This window comes from Patagioenas fasciata, chromosome 4 (genome assembly GCF_037038585.1).
Source record: "Patagioenas fasciata isolate bPatFas1 chromosome 4, bPatFas1.hap1, whole genome shotgun sequence".
In the NCBI taxonomy this organism is placed as follows: Eukaryota; Metazoa; Chordata; class Aves; order Columbiformes; family Columbidae; genus Patagioenas; species Patagioenas fasciata.
Window position 1 is genome coordinate 78843605 of NC_092523.1, and position 19931 is coordinate 78863535.

Below are 19931 nucleotides of genomic sequence, written 5' to 3' on the forward strand. Positions count from 1 at the left end.
AGGGTTGGGGGTGCAGGGTTCAGGTGTTCAGGACAGTGGGGTGCCAGGTCTGCAGGTTCAAGGTTTGGGTGTGCATTGTTTTTGGGGGAAAGGATTTGGGGTTGCAGAGTTTTGGGGTGCAGGGTTTGTGAGAGAAGAGTCTCAGGGCAAAGGATTTGGGGCTGCCGTGTTTAGGGTAGCACCATCTTGGGGCACAGGTGTTTGAGGTGAAGGGTTTGGTAGGGCAGGATCTGGGGGTGAGGGTTTGGGGGACAGACTTGTTGCAGGTTTTGGGGGTGCAGGGTTTGCGAGGACACAGAATCCCAGAATGTCAGGGGGTGGAAGGGACCTGTAAAGCTCATCCAGTGCAATCCCCCCATGGAGCAGGAACACCCAGCTGAGGTTCCACAGGAAGGGGTCCAGGCGGGTTTGAATGTCTGCAGAGGAGGAGACTCCACAACCTCCCTGGGCAGCCTGGGCCAGGCTCTGCCACCCTCACTGGGCACAAGATTCTTCTCAAATTTAAGTGGAACCTCCTGTGTTCCAGTTTGCACCCATTGCCCCTTGTCCTGTCACTGGTTGTCACCCAGAAGAGCCTGGCTCCATCCTCCTGACACCCACCCTTTATATATTTGTGAACATTAATAAGGTCACCCCTCAGCCTCCTCATCTGCAAACTAAAGAGACACGCGCACATGGGCACGCGCGCGGGCACACGCGCTCACCGCACGCGAGCACACGTGCTCACTGCACACACACATGGACACGCGCTCACCGCACGCGAGCACACGCGCTCACCGCACACGCACATGGACACGCGCTCACCGCACGCGAGCACACGCGCTCACCGCACGCACACATGGACACGCGCACACGCGCGCGGGCACACGCGCTCCCGGCCGCCCGCGCGGAAGCACCGCCCAACCGCCCGCCCCTCGCGCCGCCCAACCGCCACCCGCGCGCACATCCGCGGGCACCCGCCCGGCCGCAGCATGACGGGCTGACCGAGCGACCGACCGACCGGGGTGCCGCCGCTCCGGACGGGTTATTCACCCCGCGGCGGGGGGACGGAGGAGAACGCCCGCCCAGCGAGCCGAGAGGGGCGGTGGCAGCGCCGCAGGGGGCTCGGACGGTCCCAGCCCCCGAGCGCCCCGGGCGCTGGAGGAGCCCGGCCAGGTAACGCGTCCCCCCCCGGGCGGTCCCACCGCGCTGAGCCGGCCCGGGCAGCGGGTGTGCGGTACCCCGGGGCTGCGGTTGGCGGGGAGGGCAGCGCGGCGGTGGGTGCGGAGGTGCCGCGGGCGGCCCCCCCGAGCCTGGGCTCGCCTTCCCCGCTGGCGGGGCGGCGGCTCCCGGCCGCCCTGCGCCGACCCGCGGCGCGGCTGCAACGGCGGCGACGGAGGAGGAGGAGCAGGAACGGGGCTGCCCGCGCTGCAGCGCATCCCCGGGAGCCGGTGTCGGCGGGGATTAGCGGCACGGGGACAGTGGCGTGAGCGCCTTTGTGGCGGGGCGGCCGCAGGTGTCCGGGCCGGGGCAGCGGGGGCGGCGGGGAGGGGGAGGCCCGGGGAGTTATGGGGAAGCATCTGCCGCCGCCGCACCTCGCTCTGGGAGTCGGTCCTGGCCTCGCTGCTGCAGGTGAAGGGGAAAAGATCAGAACGCTTTTTTGTTGGCTTTTAGCGTGTGCTTTTTTTTTTTTTTAAATATTATTTCCCCTCCTCTTTTTCCCTCCTGCTTTTATTAAGCAATCTGCAGTTCACCTGTGGGGTAGGGCTGGTTATGTGTGGCCTTTGCTTTGGGGGTCGATTGGGAGGTACAGCTGGAGGATGTTGCCAGTGTTTTCCAAAACCGCATGGCATGCTGAAAAGGTGGAGCAGATGGTGGTGGTAGTGCTTGTTATGGAAGAGGTTTGTGAAAATCCCATGTTTCCTCCAGATAGATTTTGTGTCGTTTCTCCTGGCTGAAAGAGGTTACTGTTCATTTTTTTTCAAGGAAAATAAAGTTGCGGTGAGTTGTCTTGCAAAGGAATGGAGTAGTTCGGAGAAGGAACACCCCCTCAGCTTTATGTCTCCCTCTCATATCTGAAATTGACAACAGTGTCTTGGCATAGAGACAAACTGGGGTACACGTTGTCTTGTTACACACCTTTATAGTTGAGTGTAACTAGAAGGAAGACTCCGAATTGCCTCTAATCTTTTCCTATGCCAGCTGTGTTTTTCTATCTAGTATATACTGCACTTGAAGTGTTAAACTCTCAGGGGGTATGGAGGTGGGGATGTGAGGCAAGGTCTACCAGTTACTTCAAACAATTCTCCTTGCTCATACTTAAGAAGGAGAGAAAGGAACATCTTGTAAAGCAGCCGAGGAATATATAAAAGTGAAATATTAATGAAGTGGAAAAGCTTAGATAGCAAAGACATTGTGCCTAATCCTTCAGGAGGGTTCTCGTCCTCTTTACAACTTCTCATTGTGTCTCTGTAGTACAAACGCAATTGGTGTAAAGGAGAGTAATATTTGTATTTATGTAGCTGAAAGTAATAACAGTACGTAAACACATTTAGTGTTGGTGATCATCTCGGCAGTGGCTTGCTTTAGCTGTGTTTTTTGAGGCTGCAGTAGGACAGAGAGTTATTGCAGAAACAGTAAAAATATTGCAAGAATGTTTTCTTAGAAGTGGAAATGGAAAGGGCTGACTCAGTCCTGGAATAACCCGGAGGAATTGCTAGCCTTAGAAAGCCTTCCTGCAGATGTGATGATGACTCTTTTCACCCTGAAGTTATTACTCAGAGCAACATCCCCTGAATAGGCAGCACTGTCTCAGGTCTGTTGAAAGTGTGTCATATAAACAAGAGATACTTGCTGCAAATTGGGGTTCCTTTACACCTTGGAGTCGGGAGTGCAACAGCCCTTGTAGTTTGAAGAACTTCCCCGTTTGGGCATGGAGGGACACGGAGTGCAGCAGCTTCCTTGGGCAGTTGGGTGGGGGTGTTTAGTTCAATGGCAGGTTGTCTGTCAGCCTGCAGGCTCAGGTCCTCTAGCCCTGGCTGTAGTCCCTGGCAGGACTTTTTGGAATAGCTGGTGCCTGTTGGCCTGAGCAGGGCCTGCCTTTTGCAGAGCTTGCTGCGGGCCTGAGTAGGGAGCTGGACCAGAAGGACGACCTGGATCAGCACGTAGGGTATGGCCTGTGTCACAAGAAATAGTGTTTGGCATTCAAGTCTGTTAGTCACAGAAGATGCTGAAAAAGCATCTTGTATCCTCAGGTCTAAGCATACGGTTGTGTGAGAGCACCATCTCTTGTGCTACGTAAGCCGTACGTAGGTGGTTGAACTTCTTCCTGACCCAAGCCTAGCGCCTCATATTTGAGCCTCCACATTCAAGCCTAATGCCATTTTAGTTAATGGCTGGAGGTTGAACAACTTGCATTTAGCAATGTTTGTGTTCACTAGATGGAGTGTTTCATCAGTTGCAAGAGATGTTGCTCAGTCTGGATAAGGTTCATGGAAGATACTGTGGCTTTGTTGGATTAAACCATCTGAAGTAGTTGGAAGGCCAGGCTTGCATAAGGTCAATGTATGGTTTTTATGTGAATTACACAGATACAAGTCACTGAGAAAAGTATTTTGTCAAAATACACTTAATAGTAGATAAAGTGACAAAGACATTTGAAGTGGAAATCCTACAGTCTTATCTGAATGAATTAACTGTATTGCTATAGTTTTTTTTGGTAAATTGGCATAGGTGTGGAAACTTCCTACAGATCCCGCCACAGGATTTGGGTGTAAAGTTATGCAACGTTTTCTCTACAGAGATGAATTACTAGCAAATTATTTTTTCAGTCTAGGAGAAGCAGCTTTTCCTGGATTTCGTTTTGTTGTTGAGTTTGAGAGAAAGCAGGTCAGTACTCCTAGAATGTAACGACACTTTTACATTATTAAAGAAAATACCACTTAATTTTTTATAATGCTCTAGCATATCAGGAATTTGAGCTCCAGCTCAGTCAGTAACGCTCTGAGGGTCACAGCTCCTTCCAGTGTGAAGAACCAGTTGTGACAGACTGCTGGGAAGCTTGAATAAACACTCTTTGCGTGTTTTGGTGGTGCAAAATGTTGCTTCTGAAAATACATTCATTCTAGTGCATTTCCAGCTCTGGCTTTCTGTTTCTCTGTTTTTACTTCTGTTATTTTTGGTGTTGGGCCTCTTTCCTGCTCCTTCTTTTCTTTTTTTGATGTGTTACTGGTGCAGAGAGAGGAAAAGTTTTGCTATTGGTTCTCAGGGAAGTTTTGACCATTTAAGCCAGTGGCAGAACTGCTACTTACTTGAATGAGGGCCTTGGTGACTGTTTTAACAGGTTTTATAACTTCAGAATCTGCAGGCTGAATTCTTGATGAGTAACTGAACGTGTTATGGCTCAGGTAAAATAGAAATAGAATAACAGTCATGGCAAGAATAAGATTGCCTTTGTTTTCTGTATTAATTGCCGTCGTACTTACTACTTCAGTCTGTGCAAGAAAAATAGTATTTATTCTGCTGTTAACACAGAAGCTTTAAATAAGAACTTAATCTATATATTGTAAGGATAAAAGTGCTAACAAGCTAATCTCACTTGCAGTATTCAGAAATATTAATATAACTGCCTTGGTAAACAGATTCTTCCAATGATACAACAATGTCTTTTTCTCTATGTATTGATGAAGGGAGGTGACTGTCAGAAAATGGCAATAGGCTATATCTATACTTATTTAAAGTGAAGTGATGCTCCAACTCGCTCTAAGTTCTTTCAGGTTCACAGGTGATGACAGGTGCTGCCCTCACTGTGAGGTGTAAAATGACGTGGTTTTGTTTGTGTCAATTCTCTAGTGTTTTGTAACTATAGTGAGTGCAGTGACTCTGCTGTGGGTAGAAGACTCAAGCATCCTAATTTGTTAGTGTTTTGAACCTGTTTTTTAAATATAGTATCTATAAGCTCTGTGAGAAATGTTGGCTGTGTTAGCCAGTGGCTAAAATGCTACTGATTTTAATGAGGCCTTGATTATACCCTTAAATAGTATGATAGTGTCTGTTAGTTGGCTTTGTACAGCATTTATTTTTGTGAAGGACTGATTTTTCAAAACTTAGCATGCATGTCCTGGTTTTGGTGTTTTTTGTTACATGACTAATTCTTACTACTTCTAAAAATTAAGTTATAAACATTTTTCTTACAAGGAGTCGGGAGTCCAGAAGAGTAGGAATAGGAATTCCAGAATGGTCAAGACTCTGCAAATACAATTGATACAACTTCAAGTGTTTCTGAAAATAAACTGTTCTGTACCTATAGGTACCTATTCTATATTAATGGCAATTATGCAAGGGCACAATATCAGGTAGAAAACAAGGCATTTAGAGTTTTTATTAAGTCCAGCTGGAGCAGAGCCTAAAAAGATTGGGGATGTTATAATAGTTACCTGGATTTTAAATATTCAGAAGTTGATGGATAATGGGAAAGTAGGAGGAAGAGTCTAAGATTTGGAAAAAACCCTGTTTCAAAATGAAATTGAGAAGAGAGCTGTGCAAAGTGTGCATGTGGAGTACATGAGGAGGAGGTAAAAAGAATATAGAGAAATTAGTTTTTCAGCTGCTAAGAGTTGACACCACAAATGAGTTCTTTTTATCTGCTAATCTGTTTTATAGCTAGTGAACTCTGGGGCATCTGCTGAGGTGAGGGGAAAAAAGATACAGAGGAGAGTTGGTGGAGAATGAAAGAGAAACTGGCTGTTAGGTGCTCCCAGCTCTGTGCCTCTGTTCCAGCTGACCACAGAAAGGCTGTTGGAAGAAGTTCAGGGATTAGTCACATTAGCCACCAGGTAATCTCTATCCTCTCTAAGCTCTCATCTTAAGATCTTGATCTTGGACAAATATGTTTTTGGTAGCTCATTGTCTGTGGCAGGGTGTCAGCCAATTTCACACCAGTCTTTGCTACTTGCTCGTGGCCCTTAATAAGGAAGCAATATACAATTGTCTGTTAATGATGGGGTTTGTTACGGAGTAAATTTTTAATAGGCAGACGTGGGAAGCAGAAGCTACAAGGCTGGTTTAGGCTGTCAGATCTGCAGCTCTGCTGTGTTTGTGTGGATTTTATTGTGCAGAAAAGTTAGTTTGAACTTCTTCATTGAGTGTGTGACATGAGCTAGGAGCGTGTGAACAGCACCTTATATGGCATAGCTTAGGGCCTAATAACTTGATTATGTATCTGAATCTTCTTTGTCAAGAGACACATATTTATATCTAGAATAGTTCAATTTAAGAGTGTTAGCTGATGAAGACTACGGCATTAATAAGACTCGAATAAAGTTTTTAGCTAACCCATCATGTGAGTTGCTTGCAGAGATATATAATATTCCCTGGTCAGCATAGGAGTCAATTTTCTGGGTTAAATACTGCATGCATGTGTATATATATATATAATACAAACAATCTTTGCCAAAGAAGGTAAGCTGTAGTGCTTTCAGTTGAAAGTCATGCTCTGTTCTAGATCTGGAGTAGCAAATGCTTCAGAAGAAAAGGATTTCTTTCATTTACTTGATCTTGTACAGTAAAATCCAAACATAAGTTCACAGCTTTTGAAATGTACTCTCAGATCTCTAAACATGTAATAACTGAGGGGGAGAAAATAAAAAGAAAAATACTACTCATCCCTGTTTTAAGGAGTTTAATGTGTTGTGAGCAAGATGTTTGTGAGAGCTGTGTATTAACAGTACACACATTATTTGTATCTTTAGTGTGAGGGGGCTTTAGGATGATACTGTTCATTGAAGAAGGTAAACAGGAAATTACTATTGAAGTAGAGTGAGAATTTTAGAGTTTCTGTCTACTCATACGTTCATTTGAATTTGACTGAGATCCAGCAGTGTAGCTATTTTACTGTGATTCTGTAAGCTTTGAAAATACTCAGAAGAAAAAATTATGCATAAAGGAAGTGATCCTCTACTCACATTAATGATCCTTTATTCCTTATAGTTTGCATATGACTTCCAAAATGTTGAACACCAGAGAAATTGTAAGACACTTACACAGCACTATATCTTTACGCAGTGTTTTCTAAATATAGACTGAGTCCTTGTCATGAAGAGTTTGTATAGTTAAAATAAAACAAGACTCGACATGACGCAGAACAGCTTGAGAGACGTGTGAGAGCTGTTGGTGAGGAACTCAACAGCTATTTCAAGTCAAAGATTTGAGGCAGGCTTGAAAGAACGGTGAGGATGGATCAATCCCCCTCTTAGAAAACAAAACAAAACAGGAGTTTGAACTCCTTTTGCTGCCCAGGTTTTTGTTACTGATATTCAGAAATCACTATTTCTTTCTAATTTAGATAGTAAAACGGGTAAGTATGTGAAATCTAAAGGAGGAGTTAAAAGTTGTTCACAGATGGACACTAATGGGTCTGGATCCTCAGCTAGTGTTACAGTGCTGTTTCCTTCAGTGGAGCCCAACACACGTGTCTCTTGGAGCTGCTGTTGGGCTGAGCGGGCAGGCAATGCCATTGCTTTGCAACTACAGTGCCTTTAGCACCTCTCCCTTGGTAGACTGTTGGTTTTCCTCCGTTCCTCTTGAAACTGCTTTTCTGTCCTGGAAATCCAAAAGGAAGCCTGCAAACCTCTGGTAAATTTTCGTCAGAGGATAGGTGAAAATAGCTTATCCTAATTTTCTATGGAAACAAGACTTGCTATCCTACTGTCTTGATGTATTGTTTGTATATTAATCTGCACCAGTTATTTTTGAACTCTTCAGTTCCTTCCAGCATTATTTGACAAAAGCATAGAAACCTTAAAGCACAAAGTATTATGAAGTCTTGAGAAATTGGAGGAGAGAGGGCGAGACTCATGTAAGTTTTGTGGTGGAGAGAGAAGCTGCTTGGTGAGCTCATTCTGTTGTGATCATTATCAGTCAACCTGAGAGGAGTCTTGGATGTCCCCTGGCTGCTGGGAGCTTCTTAGACATTAAAATGAGCTAACCACAGCATGCAAATCCGTAGGTAACTACGCCTTGTTAGATCTGGTGCTTATAATGATATGTGAGAAAAACCCTCAGTGGCTTTCCTAAGGTTAATTATTTTTTTTTAAATTATTACTATGTTTTTTTTTCTTTTTGGTTACGGTGTTCCTCCCTCCCCGGGGTTATTTTTATATTGCCTTTTCAAAAAGCACAGGGTGGAGTACTCCTTCAGGGCGTTGGACTGATGCCTGCCTGATGAGAATTGATTTGTTTAAGCCCGTATGCTGGATCTGTTTACACAACTTGAAGATTTGGCTTTGGTTTTGATTTTAATACTGACCTCCCTGAAGTCCTCAAGGAAGTCTATTGCAGGTGTGAAGCTTTTGTTACCTTCTCAGTCAAAAGCTGAGTTTAACAGGTATTGTGTTTTTAAGTTAGTCTTTTTTCGCAGACATTCAGCAAACGTGTCAACATAATCAAGAAGGCCAGACTCGAGTTACTTTTGTTGTCTGCTGTCAGAGAAGGATGGGGAGAGCCCAAACAAACCCTGCAGTCCAGAAGGTGCAGATTAATTGGATTTTCTTTGAACTAATGCACCTAAGTACTTCGTAAAACAGAAACCATGCCAACATAGTGTACTGTGTATGGGGCTGGCCATATAGCATAAATAACTGAAGGAAAGAGCCCAGTTACAGATACCCAGCTGAAGATGGGAAACTAGGAAACTACGCTCTTGTTCCCATTCAACATCTTTGTGGTATCTCTGGTTTAAGGAGCTGTGTTAAAAGAAGACAAGTAGGAGAAAACTTCAGGTAGAGGCATCTGTTTTCCTGTGCAATAGCAAAACACCAATTAGGAGTGAATGCAAAATCCAAATATTTGTATTCAAATAATGTGCAATCCTACCAAAGTGTTTTAAGTGGTTTGTTGCTGTAGTAGAAAATGAGCTTAGAAATAAATCAAGGGAGTCTTTGTGTCAAGAGAAGCTTAACAGACATATGGAACAGTAAGTTTCAGTACTTCAGTCTGTGCTAAGATTTAGAAAGCATATTATGTTTCTGGGCTGTAGATGATCACAGTTTATGGTAGACAACAAACAGAATAGAAATTGAAGAGAGTGACCATGAAAAATAATGATATGTTGTGAGTGTTTGGCACAGTAACAACAGCAGAAGCCTCCTCGTGTGGTTATTTATTTTGGCAAACAATTTGGGCAGGGCACTGTGGTGATAATTCAAGCGCGTGTTTATACATGAATGAGGTTGGTTTGCTCTGTCAGACGGGTGTGCGTTGCTGTGTTCCTGTCAAACGATTTGCTGAGCTTGTGTGCAAAAAATGCACCTTTTTATTGGAATGAAAATTTCAGCTGAGATAAATTGGCATGCAGGGTCCAACAAAGTGACCCAAGGGTGAAGTGTCTTTTAAAGCTGGGATTTTTGCTTTGGCACTGGGATAGTTTTGCCTTGTTCATGTTGCTCTTCAGTTGCACCCTGGTTACTGTATATGTGTATTAGAAAGGCCTTTTGTAATTTATCAGTTATGAATGATTGTTATTGAGGCAAGTTGTTTCATGGGCTACTTCATTATCTTGAATACTGCAGACCTATAATACTTAGGGTTTTACCAGAAGGATTTAATGAAACTCTGACAATAGAAACAATTACAGGGGTGGTGGAAAGAATTCTTGAATGTATTATATTTATTTCCCTGGAGTTAATCTTCACATATCAAAGTAAATTAACCAGAATATGCTGCTTAGATGTCTTTGGGATTCCCAAGTCAAAAGGTATTATGAACAAAATGTAATTCTCTTTATTCCCTGTACTACAATCTTTACTCAAAGTATTCTCCTAGTGAAGTCAATATAACTGAATAAAGTAATATTATACATACATTAGTGGTATTAAGGGAAAGATGCCAGATATTTTGCCATGAGTCTTGTGCGTGTGTGGTTTTTTTCCTTTCCTTTAATGTTTTTCCTTCTGTTAACTAGCGTTTTGCCATTAGTTAATCAATACCTGAAGAATGAACAGGTGTTTTTCCTGTAATGAATGCCAGGTCATAGCCTGTCATGTCATTCTGGGAAGAATTTTCTAAAGGGTGCAATGTTTTCGGACTCAATTGCAGACCCGCGGAGACTGTGCTGTGCTAGGATGGAGTGGTTACGTACCTCGCTTTGGCTGTTTAATGCCCCGAGGGTTTTCCTACTGAGTGGCATTTGCTAGAGAAGTCAGATTTGATGGAAATTTAAATCATATCCTGGCTGGAGATGTAACAGAGTATATTTCGTATTTGTTTATTTTTCTGTTGAGGAGTAGATATATAGAGAGATGAATTTCACTGTAATCCTCAAACTGTTTACTATGTTGTGCTAATCTCTACATCTGATTACAGAAGGAAAAAAAAAACCCAAACCACCCGTAGGCTTTAAAAGTTTCTGCCATCTGTCCTGGTGCTTACCCTTCGTTCACCGTAAGGATATATTGTGAGCAGCTTGACAGGCTCCCTGTATATTACAGCCTTTTATGCTGTTTTTACCTTATGTCTCTCTTTTGGGCTTTGTCTGCTCAAATGGAGCAGCATGTGGGTGTTCTGTTTCACCAGAACCATGCAGATCCTCAGATCCTTTGCTTTGCTTGCTCAGCCCAGCAAACAGCTCGCACGGTGAAGTTTTCACAAGGAACGGGTCTCCTAGGTCTGTTCCAGCAGGAGGAACCGCCTGATGTCCAGCTCATTCGTCCTTGGGATCTCAGTGCTCAGGGGCTGGTTGTACCCGTGTTAGCCGACTGCCTCTCCAAATCCGTGCAGTGTAAACGGCTGGACCCTTAGCCAGCTTTCTGGAGCGTGCTCAGCCTTGAGTTGCGTCTGACACTTCGCTGTTTCTGAATGTTGGGGAGAAGTTGCTGGGTTTGAAAGCACAGGACCTGAGGGGGATGGCAAGGCAGCTTTCTGGCAGGTCCTGGCCTGCGTTGTGGTGTGCAGGGGTTAGCCGAGTTGAAAGGAATATGATAACTTGTGATTGCTGTGGAGGAACAGGCTGCCGTCTTCTGAAGTGAGGTGTACAATTCCCAGCTATGTTTTGTGTGCTGAAGTACCTCATTGATCTAAGTCACGCTTCGTCAATGTCCTGAACGTAATAAACAATATGTCATTGAAGCTAGTCATGACCTCTGCGGGCTTTTGAGAAGATACTATCATTACTGAAAAGCTGGGTTGATCTCTCCCTAAATCCTTAAGTAATTCAGGCTGTTACTGTGGTTTCAGCACTCTTCCCTAGAAGGCACAGACCAGACAAGTGATGGAGAGCAAGAAAATAATCTACAGATACAGGGATTAGTTCTCAGATTTTGTATTTTTAAATATTCCATGAATAATTTATTAAAATATTTTAAATGTTTTAAATATTTAAAGTCAATGTAATACACCATTTCAGCAACTCTTGCTTTTTTGGATTTTTCTTTCTAATTCCTTCAGTTTGTAATATAGGTTTGAAGTATGCCTTTATTTCCCTCCCCCCAGGCTGCATTGGATGAATTTGGTGATGTCTCTGCTTGGGTACAGTAAGGCATAGGTACCTAAAAGATTTTAAATCTCATGTAGGAAATCCCTTAAAATCATGTTGTGCATTTAAGAGAGAAGGCTGTACTTAATTTGAATTATTCACACAACTTGATGGAAGGAATGAGTGCTCTCAGCAAACGTAATTATCAAGTTTTAATGATTTTTCGTTTCAAGGATTTTTGCCTACCCCATGCATACCTTCTCTAGATCAGTTGTGATGTGAAAAATGCAGTCAAAAATCCTATTGGTAAGTCGTTTCATATGCTTAAAATATATTATCTGTGTTTATTGATTGTCATAGGCTGTGACAAATGAAATTAAGTGTAACTGGTTTAGAAAAATATATATTTTCTAGCATGCTCTTTGTGCAAAACTTGAAATTTCATGCTTAAGTATGTGGTGGAGGTTAAAAGTCTGTCTGTGTTGAAGGGAATGCAGAACAAGCTGGCAGTGAGATGCAGTATTTTTGAGGGGCAATATCTGTGTTCTTCCTGGACACTGGATCTTGTCCGTGCCCGAGGCAGGCGTGCAGTCTGGATGCACCTGTGCGATGGCTGCGCCACACCTGGTCACTGTTCTGCGTTCCCAAAGCGTCCTCAAATTAAGTGTTTACAGTTGTGGAAATTAAGACTTGGAAGTCTTGGCGGGAGCTGGTTATGTGTGCAGTGCCCAGGATAATGCAAACTGCATGAGCTGACAGTCTCATTCCATGAGCTAGGGGAATGCTGCTGAGCTGCGTTTTGTGTGTTGAACTTAGATAATCCACTGTCCCAAGCGGCCAAACAGGAGAGATCTTGTTTTCCGTGTTTCAAATGATGGCAACAATTTATAGGCAGCTGAATTAATTTCAGATTTTGTAACGTGACTTGACATTAACATGAGATTTCTTACAGCTAATGATATTTTAGCCTCTGAGCTCTCTTCACAAGAAGAAAAAACCTTCTCTCTGAGATATTTGTGTTTTCAATCTGATCTCCCCTTTCTTACGTAGCACCTGTGTGTCACAGTTTGACCCCTCAGCAGATAATGGTGTGAAAAGCACTGTGGCCATGACTAGCATCACTTCTTTTCAAAAATCTGTTGTTAAGCTTTCAGATTCTAGATGAACAAAAATATTGTTAATGTATACCTAATAACAGGAATTCAATTTCAAAGAGTGATCCGCACTGCATAATAAGATGAACTCGCTTGTACGGGGTTCATTTTAATAAGCTAAATGAAACATTGCATGAATGGGAAGCAAAGATTTAGGTCACCCGTAAACTACATTATAAAACCAGTGGCTTACAGAAGTAGTGTGTAACCAATCCCCATTTCGTACAGAGGATGAGACCACAACGTGTCTCTGCTTGGGGGAGTACTGAACACAACTAAAGGAGGTGTTTTTACTGCTGGAAATGTCGTTAGTAAGACTGCTGGCTGGAATGAGTCCATTTGGTGTCATACATTGAAAAATATGATGTCAGCTTCTGGATGGTTTAAAGAAAATGATGGAAGCTGATTCAAGAATTGGAAAATGTTTTACCCCGAGGGGTTAAACAAGGTCTGCTTGTTTGAGTTAACAGGAAAAAAAAAAAGGAACTAGATGAAAGAAATACGGAAATGCAAGTGAAGGTAAGAGGACGCTTAGTGAAATAGGGTGGTGTTTAGTTATAGTTGAGCAGTTGGAAGTACTAGAAGAGCATCTATAAAATCTGGAATCTGAATATGAAGGGACTAATTTGTATAGACTGTTATACACAGGGTCTGAAGCTATGCTCATCTTGGTTGCTCTGTCCCTGAAATCTGAGAATAATACAGTTATTTCTGGGATGCACACTTTCCCATGGTAAATTTTATTTTAAGACCCTATGATGGATGGATTAAAGTGGTGACTGTTTTTAAGGGTCCACAGTCAAGGTATGTTCTGTTTTACAGTAAATAATTAATGTGGAAGCATAGTTCACTACTCATGCTGGTTACTCTGTCCATTAATTTTTTTACGACTTAGAGCAGGAAAATGATCTAGCCTCTTCCATCCGAATGTTGTTGTGCACTAGGACAGACTTAATAAGAAAGTTGATGGAGAGAGGTTAATTAATTTAATTGGTTTCCATGGGACTTAACAAAATAAATATGGATACACTTCACTTTCTCATAGAAGGCTGTTTTCTGTAAGCCTGTATATTGAATTAAATTTGGCTTAGAATCTGTTTCATGATGTTCGCATGGGCCCCCCTCTCAAGCCTGTTCGAGTCCCTCTGGATGGCATCCCTCCCCTCCACAGCATGGTGCTTCGGCAAACTTGCTCAGGGTGCAACTTAATCCCACTGTCCACATCGCTGACGAAGATGTTAAACCGTGCTTCTCCCCATACTGACCCTGAGAAATACCACTTGCCACTGTCCTCCACTGGGACATCGAGCTATTGCCCACAAGCCTTTGAGTGTGACCGTCCAGCCAGTTATCCATCGAGTGGCCCATCCGCTGAGTCCGTGTCTCTCCAATTTAGAAACAACAATGTAATGTGGGACACTGTCAAATGCTTCGCACAAGTCCATGTAGGAGATACCAGGTGCTCTTCCCTTATCCACCAACACCATAAACCTGTTGTAGAAACCCACCAGTTATGTCAGACGTGATTTGCCCTTAATGAAGCCATGCTGGAGGAACTTCTTTTGATGTGGCCGAAAGGCTAGGATGGCTCAGGCTTTGGGGTAAAAAGGGGGATCCAGGACCTGAAAAGCGCTTCCTTCCATCCTTGGCAGCACACGTCATCCCCCAGGCTGCTGCAGAAGCAGTGTCGATGTTGTGTGCTGGACTGTGTTCAAGAGGTGTGCGGCTGCTGGGGCTGTGATCACTGCCGGAGCAGCTGTTCTGCGTCTCCTGCGGGTGATGGGCCAGATGGAAGTGTCCCACGTTCCCAGTGTGGCCCGCAGGCTGTCCTCTGGATGGTCCATGTGGCTAGCCAGTGTTCATAGCTCTCATGGTAGGCTTCTCCTGCTAGTGTGAGTTTTCTAAATGCTGCCAATTCTGTTGTGCAAGGCTACGCTTCAAGTCTTGAGGTTTTTTTTGAGAACGTTGAATGAAAAAGAAATCGGGCATTTTTGTAATTCAGAAGCTGAGGGATTGTTGATTTTGCTAACTGGGAACTTATGTTTCTTCCTGTCCAACCCCCAGCTACCACTGTGGCTGCTTTCCTTGCTAGATAGCAAGGCTGGCTTTCCGTCCTTCCCATCCGAGGGTGCATGCAGTTCCCGTCCCTTCCTGTCCTACAGGAGCCTGTGCCAGGAGGAGCCCTCAGAGACCACGGCTTAGCTCTGCTTAGGCTTTGCTCTACAAGCCTGTTGTTAAACAAAGCTCTGCATTGCATTCACATTTTCAGTATGAAAACGTGCATCTAATTTGTTCTTTCAGCTAACTGAACTGAAAGATGGGCGGCATCTGTTTAATAAAGTCCATCATCATCTGGAGATTAAAGGGGGAAATATTTTTGCTTTCCTGTATCTTAGTCTGTTTGTCTAGTATTTCTATAGGGGTTAGATGCTGACCTGGAGTTTTATAAGATGCTTTATGCATGCATTACATGGCTTGAAACCGTTATGAACACGTTTCCATAAGGACATTTTCTTGGACTCCAGTGGTTATCTAAATGTTTTACCCATACATTTGAACCCACTGAGAGGAAGAGTGAACTTTTACTAGTCTTTTATCTGAGGTACCAAGACCTTTATTGAACCAGGTTTCATTTATTTCCACTACTATTCTCTCACAATACAGTGCTTTGTATTTTTAGTAGTGTAGTGTGTGATATTTTTTCTTCTTCTTGGAAACAGTGCTTCCCCCAGAAAATCTTTATGCCAAGAGTTATATTCAAGCACATGAACATTTTGAGAGGAAAACAAACTACAAATGTTTGTAGGTAGTTGAGGTGTACTGTGTGTTGTCTGTCACTCTGCAGCTGTATTCCTCAGAAGATTGTCGTGGTAGCATTTTGTGAGGTGAAGCGTATGGAGGACGTATGATGTGTCTTTGCTGACAATTCGCTTCTGATATTCTTGTGTATAGCACAGGCATAACCCTTTTTTAATACAGGTTTTGTGTGTATGACAGTTGACTTTATAGTACAGTGTCATAGAATAGTGTCATAAGGCATAATTAGGCAAGCTATAATTAAACTACTACTGAGTTATATAGTTTAGGATGATAAATTATTTCCTTTTGGATTGATGCCATTTCTTTCATGTGGTTTGCACGTCTGCGATTTCTTGTTCTTCAACATATGATTAAAGACTCAGCAGACATGCACAGCTAATGACGTAGTGGGAAGTTTAATATTTTAATGACTTGGAGGCATAAAACTCCCCATCCCCTCATGATTGTTTCTTTATTAAAAATGTTATTTAATACCTAATCACATGAAAATCCATGCTAATGAAATATGACAAAAATGAAACCACAAAATATTCTGTCTGTGGAGAAGCTGAACCTTCGATATCTAGCGTGTTGCAAGGAAAGGGTGTGTTTGAAGGCTGTGCTGTGTCCATCAGCTTCAACTGCTGGAACAGGCTGTAGTGGGAGCACTGGTTGCTGACCGAGAGGCTGGTTGTGTTGTGATGCCTGAAGGATTTGGATGAGGGTGCCCTGTTCTAAGGACTGTCCTTGTTTGTGCCCACTCAGGTATAGCAGACAAACTCCTGGGATGGTGTTTATCAAATACATCAACACTGTGTTCCACTTTCGGTTATAGCAAAAGATCAAAGGGATCCTCAGGACTCGGTGACCGCATCAGCAATGGAAATGTGCCCTCATAGAAGCACATAGCCAGCGAGTGATATAGGTCGAGGGACAGCATTAAGGGCCTGTGGGGAGGGAGTGCAGAAATTCGGTGTCAAGGACCGAGTGGTGTTTTGTGGGTACGTCTGTGGGTCGTGTGCTGGGAGCTTGACAGTGTGTCAGAGGGTGGCGACAGGACTGCTGGCCCGGAGTGAGGCTCCCGTGGCCATATGACAGTTGGGCAGCTGCAGCTCTTCAGGATGAACCTGCTTGGCTGTGCACCAGGAGAGGATTTTGGAGAAGACAGCAGCACCAGTGTTATTAATAAGTGGACAGTCTGACAGAGAACATAGACTTGCTTCTGACAGTGAACATAGACTTGCTTCTCTTTTTCTGAAAAAGATTCTGAGCAAGCGTAACACGTGCCGTGTTTGTGCTTATATGCTGTGTAAAACGTACGTATTTACATGAACTTCAGTTCTTTTGCATACATGATTTCTATGATGAAGGTGTTTGCTACTGCGTGGTGAAAGTCACTGTGTGTTCTGTTTGACTAGTGTTTTTTGTTGAGGGATTTCCACAGCAGCGATAATCTTAAATATTGGTTTAAATTTTGATGATTTAAATTTTTTTTCCTTGTAAACTGGGCTATGAGTAAAAGTAAGATGGATAAAAACTTAAGAACAAATATCTGTTCTGCTATAAGAATATCTAATGCCTTTTGAAACTAATAGCATATGTTTTTCAACTACTTTAAAACCTTTTCCATCTCCCTTTCATACCAATAACATGTATTACTTAGTGCTTGACCTTTCCAAAAGCACTCTACAAATATTAATTAATTGTTTCCTGAGGTTGAAAAAGCTGTGGAGTACAGAATGTGGCTGGGAGCGGTGGGGCCAGCCAGGCCAGGAGAGCTGAGTACATCTTGGGACATCTCGGTAGCTCTTGGAGATGATTGTCAGATGTGCCAGCTGCCTCGCAGCATCTTTCCCTCTTGATAGCTCTTACCCCAGGCTGTCCACCCTGTGTATTGCTTAACAAATCTCTCCTCTGACAATACACCATGAAGGTTTTGCCTCCTATGTACTTATAGGCTCACTGAGGTTTTCACTGGACGAAGCTAATATAGCTATATTCTCTTGATATGCCTGAAACTAAGAGTGATTGGCATTTGTGTGGTACCTTTCAAATAGTGATCTTGAGGAATCTAATGAAGTTGGCATTTTCCCATTTTGCAGATGAATTTAAAAAAAATCAAAGCTAAGTCAATGCCTTGTTTGTATGAATACTAGCAATTCAGTATCACATATACGGTTATTTTTAGTCTTTTCTTTAGAAAGTGAAAAAAAAAATCTTTGTTTTCTTTCTACTCATACTGAGAAACTTAGCTGGAAATGTAGGGGTTTATCTTTTCTTGGCAGCTTAGATCTTGCAAGAATGGTAAATTTTGTGATCAGAGCAGGAAGCTTGAACTTGTTTTGAAAATGTGACATCCTGTTTGCTGCTTATTAAGAAAGCTGAATTTCCTTATTAGCTAGGAATTCAAGAAGGTGGCATAATGCTAGGATCTCTTAATTACCAGCCCAAAGTTTTTAATTGTTTCAATATCCTTTTTTTTTTTTTTTTTTTTTAGAAAATTGTCTAAGTAGTAATATGAAGGGTAGCCCTAGCAACTTTTCAGAAGTTAGCACATCTATGCACCCTAAAAAATATATTCCAGAGTAGCAGAGATCTCCCAAAACATGCTTGGGCTATTGCATGTGCAAATCAGGTTATGCTTTGCTGTGTTCATGGTGTCTGTCACTGGTCGGTCGGGGCCACTGGGAACACCTCGGGTAGTGGGAAGACTAATAATGGGTAGAACGTTGCTGTCGGATTTAGGCTAGCGTGAGTCTGCGGTAACTCTGCCAAGGACAGCAGGGTTACTCTGTGTTTATATCCAAACAGATTATTATCCAATTAGCTGAATAAAAGAAAAAGACTAGAAACCATTGACCTGAAAGATGTTTGGCTTTATTAAGGATGTTGAAATCCATGTTAAATGGTCAAACTTGAATGAATATAGAAAGACGAGTGATAGGAACAGCCCATTTTTTCGAACCATCTGGCTGTTTCTATCAGGATAATGCTGAGGTGGGTGTTCTTCATCTGTATTGGAACAGTCTTTGTGGAACCGTTGAATGTAAGCGCTGTATACCCAAGCGATTCTGCAGTTGCAATTGTGGCATGTATTCTGCCAGCAAATGGCACAGCAGACTGCCTGCTGGAGGTCAGAGAGTTAAATATTGGCGCTGGATTCTAACAGGGCCAGATAATTTAATAACCTGTAGCAGCACTAGTAGTTATGCATCTAAGATAAAGGTTATCTTGCTTTGCTCTGTAAGCTGATTGCTGCGGGGACCTGTGGTGCCTCTTCCCTCCTCTGTTCACTTTAGAACAGCGGAAGAGGTAGAGGCATTAAAGGGATAAAAAGGTTTTCTTGCAGGCGAATTATCTTTGTAAAAAGAAAGATAGTGGCCTTTAAGGTTCAGTGGTCTTAACTGATAGAGCGAATGTTGCATCGCTGCATCTATACCGATGAGATGCTTGCAACGCAGAGGTGTTACGTGAGGGCTGGGGCATCACCGTGGGGAGATGAAGTGCTGTGTCTGCTTCTGTTGCTCAAAATGTTATTAGGGTAAAGTAATAAGAGCAGCTTCATATGAGTTAGAAAATTTAGAAGTGACTTAGGAACGCTTAATCTCCATGTCAGTACAGATGGACACCTCGATAGAGAGAATCTGCTAAGCTTTTGGGAAGAGATGTGTGGGACTGCCATAGTGAGACTATTACAAGAGCTAATCAGAGCTGAACAGCTTGAATCTGTTTGTTTACTACTGAAAGACTACACGTAAGGAAACATAGAATAAAAATGGAATTGAAGAATGAGTAAAACGTTTATTTGTTGATTTAGCATACTCTATTGCAGTGTATGAGTGATGTGAGAGAAGGTGGCAGAGTACATTAGCCAGATACAGTCAACCAGGAAGAAAAAAATCTGCTTCTTAGTATCTGTTTGTTTAGAACTTGCTGCAATTTCAAGTATGTTCTCTGTTGATGCGGACTTTATGAATGAATATTGAACAGAAGGTACCGTGGTTTTTTTGAGAGATTATTAGCTGATGCTCAAACACACTGATTCAGCAGCTGAATATGTGCTGAAATGTATTATACTCTGATAACCAGGCTGGGTATATAGAAGATTTCATTATAGTTAGGTTTTTAATGCTTAGGGTGGAGCTGTTAACTTCAAATATAATTACCTTGTCACTCAAAATATTTGCTTTCCTAGTCTGTTTCCCTCTACATGCTAAAGTGCTGCTTCCCCCCTGCATTTTGTTGCGAGTGTGTTTCCTTCTTTACATTTCATTTTTTGTTCATTTCCCTAATTAATGGGAAAGTGAAGGAATATTGGAAGTGATGAGTTATTGTTTACTGTATATTGTCCTTGCAGTAAAATGAACCGTGGGTTACTAAGATTTCTATGCAAAAAAGCTCATCCCTTGGAGATGATGCTGGTGGCAGAGGGGCTAGAGAGTCCTCTTCTAACCTGATCAGAGGTCAAGGTTACTCATTCAAGACGTGATAATAAAAAACACTATTGTGCTACATGCTTGAAAATCCTTGTT

At 42.8% G+C, this 19931-nt stretch overlaps 1 protein-coding gene across 7 annotated transcripts in view; it reads left to right on the forward strand.

Annotated features, from left to right (window-relative positions):
• Positions 1 to 919: 919 nt before the first annotated feature.
• CCSER1 (coiled-coil serine rich protein 1) overlaps positions 920 to 19931 on the forward strand; it is a 436344-nt gene continuing 417332 nt past the window's right edge. For all 7 annotated transcript variants that reach the window (XM_071808258.1, XM_065837729.2, XM_071808257.1 and 4 more), the window contains exon 1: positions 920 to 1155. The gene's annotated coding sequence lies outside the window, so the exon portion shown is untranslated. The remainder of the gene's footprint in view (positions 1156 to 19931) is intronic.